Source organism: Medicago sativa, chromosome 5 (assembly GCF_051527215.1).
Source record: "Medicago sativa cultivar Bolivia chromosome 5, Bolivia_mono, whole genome shotgun sequence".
Taxonomy (NCBI): domain Eukaryota; kingdom Viridiplantae; phylum Streptophyta; class Magnoliopsida; order Fabales; family Fabaceae; genus Medicago; species Medicago sativa.
Window position 1 is genome coordinate 60,351,107 of NC_140753.1, and position 7,664 is coordinate 60,358,770.

The window sequence follows — 7,664 nt, forward strand, 5'->3', positions numbered from 1 at the left end:
CCATAACTTTGATAGAGAGAAGCAATTCTTGTTGCTAGAATTGATTCTAGCCAACTCTCCAATTCATAGCTTTTGCGTGTGTGTTTGGTTCAGCTTTGAATATAATTGATTCTGACAGAATTGATTCTGATAGAATTGATTCTGACAGAATTGATTCTGAGAGAATTGATTTATGTTTGGATACAATTATGTAGAATTGATTAAACAAACTGATTTATGTTTGGATACAATTATGTAGAATTGCTTTTGAATGTATAATTACTAAAATAGACATAGCTAAAGGAGAATTGATAAAGAAGGAGAATTGATAAAGGGCAATAAAGGAAAATAATAGGTTGTAATAATAAAATATAATATTTACTGTTTATAATTGATTCTAGAAAAGCTAGAAGTTAGGATTTGTAGCTTCATGGAGAATTGCTTTTGGAGGATAAAAGCAATTCTGAAAAGCCAAACCAAACACGTTGTTTTTGGCTAAAATTGCTTTTGGCACTGTAGAGAATTGCTTTTGGCTGGGCAGAAGCTGAACCAAACAGAAGAGAATCAATTATACCATAACTTTGATTCTAGACCGGTAACCAAATAAATCCTGCAACTATTGTCACGTTGTTTAAAATAAGAGAAATGATATTTGAACAACCATTTTTTACAACTTTTGTGACAACTTTCTCTCTCATACTCACATTATTTTTTTACTTTCTCTCTCTATTGCTTTGGTTTCTGTGTCACTACTTCATTTCCTTTGTAAAATTTTGATTGTCACAAAAGTTGTCACATATATGGATGTTCAAATAACACAACTCTTAAAATAAATTAATGTTCTGCTAGTATAATGCTTATTCGCATACACATGGATTTTGTAATATAACTCTATATAATTATTCAAAAAAAAAATATAACTCTATATAATATTATTTAACATTTATATATATAGAGACATTTTGGCTAAGCTTTGTGCATTCAGTAAATTTTAAAAATTAATGAACGACTCTATGAAGAAAAAAAAAATCTACCAGCAAACATTAAAATAATTATCTATAGTAGAAAAAATATTTAATATTTTATATCTATTTTGGACCGTTATTTAAATTTATGTTGTATATTTTAAATAGTTTAAATTGAAACAAAAAACTTGTAAATATATTGTTTAAATACACCCCTTTTGATAATTACACGCAATTTTGATCTCAACTATCCAAACAAAATAAATTAATAAGAATCACTTCTATATAAAAGTATCCAAACACAAATCAATTTACACTCAACTCGCTTTTAACCAAAATCAATTCTATCAAAATTAATTTTGTCAGAATCAATTTTAGCCACCGTCACACCAAACACACACTTAATTCCACTACCAAATCGAACTTCAAAAGTTCAAAAAAATAACAAATTCATCATTCAAAAAGATGCCAAAGGTATTCAGTTTGAGCCAAAAGTAAGAAACCGTACAACAACTTTATTTTGTTGAAGAATGGATAACAACTTTATTGATGGAAAAAGTGGTCTAAACATCATCTCTTAATATAGTATTTTTCATAATTGTGCATAGAGAAAGAAGAATATGAATCAAAGACATCGGAAAATATTTAGTTTGACCCTTGAGGTTACAGGTTCAATCTTTTACCATTGACACTTAATGGACAAATACAATGTTCAAATGTGTGGTTTTTTTTTTTTTTGGTACAAAAGAGGGCAAAAGCCCAAGAAGAAAACTACAAAACTAAACGAACATTTGAAGGCATGCAAGCGCCGGATCTGTCATCAAAGAGAATATTTTGAAGCTCCCTCGGAGGAGTCTCTATTACATGGAAATCAAAAGCGTTCAAAGAAAATGATCAAGTCTAAAATGTATTTGGATTCCCTTTAATCAATAATTTATGCATTCATTTCATCTTCATCAAAGCTGGGTTCTAATTTCTTGAGTGCGGTGAATACATAGATTTTACCACGAATTTGAGTCTGGATGTATTGTGTGTATGTGTGCGCGCAAATACAATACTTGTTTGTGATTGTGATCAGTTGAAGGTTATTATGCGGAGTCTTGCAACTAACAAATATTTACAGTCATAGCTTACCATTTAAAAGATTGAGCAAACTTCCATTGCTTTGATATTTGTAAATGTTAGCTATACTAACCATTTTAAGCTTTTGGAGTCTGTATAGTGAATCTGCATCAAATAAAGGTTCATGTTATGAAGCCTTGTCTCTACAATATTGGTAGCATTTGAGTTGCATCTTACACCATTGATCAAGCATGGATGTGATATCTTGCTAATGTTGAGTACATTATTGGAATCAATAGCGTTAAGGAAACTGAATAAAGAATGAGACTGATCATAATAATAACTCATCTCCTGAACATAACATGATCATAAATACCAAAATTAGGACAGAAAAGTGAAATAGCCTCTTTAGAAATTGAAACATTGCAAAATCTATCGTGTCTTGAATTCTTGACTTGTTTGATTAACTTGTCCTTCTTGCTATGTTAAAGGGTGCCTTGAATGAATCATGGTTGAATAAAGAAAGGTTGACACCCTTAATGTGTACACCCCTTTGTACCACTCTAGAAAATTTCAATTAACTAAATATATGGCTTGTGTGTGCCTAAACTAGGCACTTGCTTGGTAACAAGCATAAGTGTAGTTCATTTAGGCACACACATATAAAAGTGAAAGTATGAAAGAGAAAGAAATTAAATAATACTACATAATTTAATGAGTCATTAGCAAAGATATCCCATATATCCCACAACTCTGAAATTCAAAGAGTCATTCAAGTATTTTAATAAAAACTTATTCAAGAACATTTTCTAACAATCTTGAACAATAGTGATATTTGTTTTTGGTAATCTCTGGTTTGAAAATTCAGAACATAGATGACTCAGTGGCTAACCAATTTGTAGATCAATTTTTTGGTACTCATGCATGAACAAACTAACTAACCTAATATCTTGTTCCATTTGATTCTTCTCCCTTCATGTACTATCACAAAGAGAATCACAAATAAATATAACTTCTGTACTTTTATTTCAAGTTACTTGACTTTTTTCAATTGAATCATATTCTACTGCAGGAGTCACAGAATGTATCACCATGTCATAATTATTGTACGATTTCGGCTAATGTTGAAAAGTAAATATGCTCAAAATCATCCCCCGTAAAAAAAAGCATTACACTTCAAGACAAAACAAGAACAATTGTCAAATCCTTAATAAGATATGAAAAAAGTCAAAGACATATAAATTATCAATAACCTATGATTTCTCTAATTATAGGGTGATTAACTTTGAGACAAGGGTCGGCGATGGCAGCAGACGATGAGGTGGACGGTTGACTGCACTTGGATATAGAAATCGGTGGTGGTGCAGTGTGAATTCATCTAGTCCCCAATGATGCGGGGAATGAGGTCAATGGTCGACTTCTCTTGGATGTTGTAATCGGCAAGGGTCCAGCGGTCGTCAAGCTCCTTACCGTCAAAGAGCAGACATGGTTGGTGCACCGAAAAAGTCTTCTCCTTGTCAAAAAACATCTCCTTAATGTTGAATATTGTGTCAGAACTATTAACCATCAGGGTGATACTCTTTCCAGTCAAGTTCATTATAAAAATTTCCATCTGCACCGCAATTGCCAACACATTAATCAATGATAAAAGCAGCAGAAAGAAAACAAAACCCCTTGCAAAATTTATTACAGCATAACAGGGAAAAAGAAATTCAAGATCAAATCAATAAAAGAAAATTTGAGACTCATAGAAAAATAGAAAACACTAGCAACCTTTTTCTCATTTGAAAAAATGATGAATTTCAGATAAAACGCAAGAGTATAAATTCAAATCATAAAATAAAATAATAAGACTTTATTTGAAAAAAAAAACCAAAGCAAAGAAAGAAAAGGAGATAGGAGGTACCATGGGGGTTATGCAAGATATGCAAATTTCTAGGTTGAGAGATTCAGAAGAGCCCACTGGAATCACAAGGAACTCTGATGGTAGAGTTGCTAAAGTAAACTGCTGGACATTTTTCGCAAGACTGTAATTTCAGTTGGCATGTCTGAGACCTAGCCAATATATCATAACTATACTCAGACTCAGAAGAGTTAGGACCAATGCAACAAATATAGACTGCATTTCCTAAAAGTGTAGTTCTATTATCGAGAATAAATAGTTTGCCATCATTTATTTCTTGAAAAACAATGGTTTTAGTATTGGACTTGAAGTGAACAATGATGGAGTGACCATAAAAAAATTTGACATGAGACTTCCCATGTTTATCACTGAAATGCTTAGACAACACTTTTGATGATGCAACAAAGTCACAACTTGAAACAGGGCAATCACATAGCACATGAATGCATTCTTCTTCATGCTTCCTCTTACCAATGTAACTTAATTTCTCTTTACAACCATGTTTTGCATTCGAACATGGCATTTCAATAGATAGCAATAGATTATTAATGGCTTTACAGCGTTTTGAGCTAATGGGCAATGAGCACTTGTGACACTTGTTCCGAAGTTTAAGACAGCAGGTAGAGCAAACAATATGACCATTATCACACTGAAAGGTATTGCAACATAAAAGAAAATAATCAAATTAGATTATGAACCATTTGCTAGAATAAAATAAGTCATTTCTTTGGAAGGCTTGTTAGCAAGCAATGCAATTAAAAGTTTAACCAACATTTAGTTAATTATTCTAAATTAAAATCAATGCACTCAATGACGAATTGTGGCTGGAAGCCAAAAAATAAAATGTTATAGCGGACACTTGAAAATTTGCAAGTTTGAATAGTCCTGGGAACTTAAGGGGCGTATCGTACACTGTTGAATACAAATATTGAAATATAATAGATAGAAAATATCCCTCAAAAAATAATAGATAGAAAATAGTATCAAATATAAGGACCTGAAACATTACTGCATAAATGACAACAAATTAACTCTTCTCATATGTCAAAAATAACTTATTAAAAAGAAAATAAAATGGATACCTGAAAGACAGGAATAGTTAAGGGCAGAGAACAATTGCAGCAATCAAGCAATTTTGGGTTGGAAATCATCAGAGGCTCCATTACACCTTTCACTAATCAAAGTTTATTGAAAAACCATTAAAACTTTCTTATATAATCAAAATCATATTGTTGACTAAAAAAATAATCAAGTTGTTCTAGTAAAAAACTAATGTAGTTGCTGCTGAAAATAACATTTAACAAAAATACTCACAAAGAAATTGTAGAATGGAGTCCAGGTGCTTGATGCATGTGTTGCTTTCGATGGTTTTAACCGCTACTGATTCCTTTCCTCGGTTTTAAAGCCAATGACACGCATAGCAAAATGTGTTGATGAATGTGCATCTTTTCCAATTCTATTTAATAATTAATATATTTTTTTTTGGTACATGTCCATCTATTTGAATTCTTTTTATTTTATGACAGATTGTATTATATTACTCCCTCCGTTTTAAAAGGAGTGTCATTTTAGCAAAAATAATTTGTTTCAAAATAAATGTCATTCTCACTTTTCAATGTACTATTAATTACTTTTTTCCAATAGTACCCTTAATTATTATTATGCACACAACTTCCATAATATCATTTTGTACTCTAATTTATAATGATGGCAAATGCACCAATAGCTAATGAGGCTATTTTAGTAAAAATATCATATCTTTGAACAATATTATTTCATTCCTTAATCTGTGTGCAATTGGCTAAATCGACACTCATTTTGAAACGGAGAGAGTAGTATTATTAACACGAGAAACGCTAGCAACACTCTTTTGAACACTCACTCTCTTGTTGGTTGAAATCATTGCATGTCCTACCATTTTATGTGGGTTCAATTTCCAAAATGTAGACCAACATAGATTTAAATCAATAAGGGAGTGAATGTTAGAGAAAGTGTTCAAAAAAGAATGTTGCTTACACTACTTTATAATATTAAGATGATGATGATAATTTAAGTTAAGTCAAACAATATATATCTGCAAAAAAAAAAAAAAACTACTATGGATCAAGTAAAAACGTGCACCATAGAGTATTTGTAAACAAAGTTCATTTCATATAACTAAAAGAAAAATTTGAAAGCAATTCAACGAGGATTTGTATATATTACAATATTATTTTAAAGAAAAACTTTTTTTTTCATTGACAATATATCAAATATAATATAAATTCTTATATTTTTTAACGATAATCACAATTCTTTTTCTATTTCTAATGTCAAAATGCATTAACGGATAATCTAACTCATGCCCCTAATTTAGGTTAAAAATAATTTCACCCGTAGGCTATGAGAATTGTTATTTACAATTATAATAACAAGTAGTACTAAATAATTCAATTATTTAGTAAAGGTTAAGTCTTATTCTTTATTGTTAACAAATGATAATTTAAGTTTTTTTTTTCTACACAAATAATTTAAGCTTATTACTACCATTTTGATATTTCCAATTACATTAAGGGTCATGCTAACTTATGTCATTAGTGCAAATAATGTCGATTTTTGGAGGAGTTTGACTCCTCTAAATTGAGAAAATCAAGCATCGTTAATTTAAAAACTCTTGATTGTTATGATGCACTTCTAGTATACATCCTTAATGTTCTAATTAATGGTTGATAATATTTACTTTACCCTCCAAAGTGAATTACTCCCTCCGGTCCTATTTATAAGAAAATTTTCAAAAAAAAATTGGTCATATTTATAAGAAAAAATCACAACTTTTAAGGTACATTTATTGTTTAAAAAACGTTTCTAACCCTCATTTAATGTTGGTCTTTTCAATATTAGTGAGTATATTTAATACTTCACAAATTTTTATGAGGGCATGTTTGTAAAAATATTCAAAAAATTGCAACAACTAATGATTGTCTTGGTTTTGATGATTTTTGGTTTCTTTTCTTATATAAAGGACCAGAGGGAGTACACCCTCTGGTCACTATTATAAGCAAAAATTTATATTTTAGATTCATTCAATTAATGATGTATATATTCTTTATTATAGTTCACATACATCATTTAATGAATGAATATAAAATGTTAATTTTTGCTTATATTAGTGACCGGAGGGTGTACTTGTTAAGAGTCGCTTGTATTGGATGAGATAATTCCTAAATATGAGCATATAAGTCGAGGACCCAAGTGAGTTATGGTGGATGTTGTGGTGCAAATCGAGAGGTTGTTAAAAAGAATGTATCGTCTAAAGACAATTTATGGTGGATGTGGATAGGAATACAATTTAGATCAAATACAACATGGTGGATATAGCAATTAGGGGTGTAAGAAGTAATAAATATAGTTGCCATTTTGGAGCCAAGCTTCGGATCATTGATTACATTGCAACAGGGATAGGGTCAACAGCCTACACGCCTACAATTTTGTCAAACATGATACTGATTTATGGTAAGTTACACGAAGTGGTTTATATCTTATAGCTGATTTTTCTTTTTAACGCACAGGCTATAGCTGCTTAGCTGATATTCTGATAAGCTACTACCAAGCCAAAGAAATGTCTTATTTTGAGGCCAAGAGATAGTTAAGTCTGCATTTTACACAACCTTCTCAGGCGTTTCAGGTAGATCTTTCAGGAAAATTAAGGATCATGAAAATATCTAAGAGTGAGAAACAACAATTCAGTAGCTTGATCAAGGTTTTAAGGCCTGAGG

At 30.8% G+C, this 7,664-nt stretch overlaps 1 pseudogene; it reads right to left on the reverse strand.

Annotated features, from left to right (window-relative positions):
- Positions 1–3,282: 3,282 nt before the first annotated feature.
- LOC146923651 (E3 ubiquitin-protein ligase SINA-like 10) lies at positions 3,283–5,072 on the reverse strand (annotated as a pseudogene).
- Between the last annotated feature and the right edge of the window lie 2,592 nt (positions 5,073–7,664).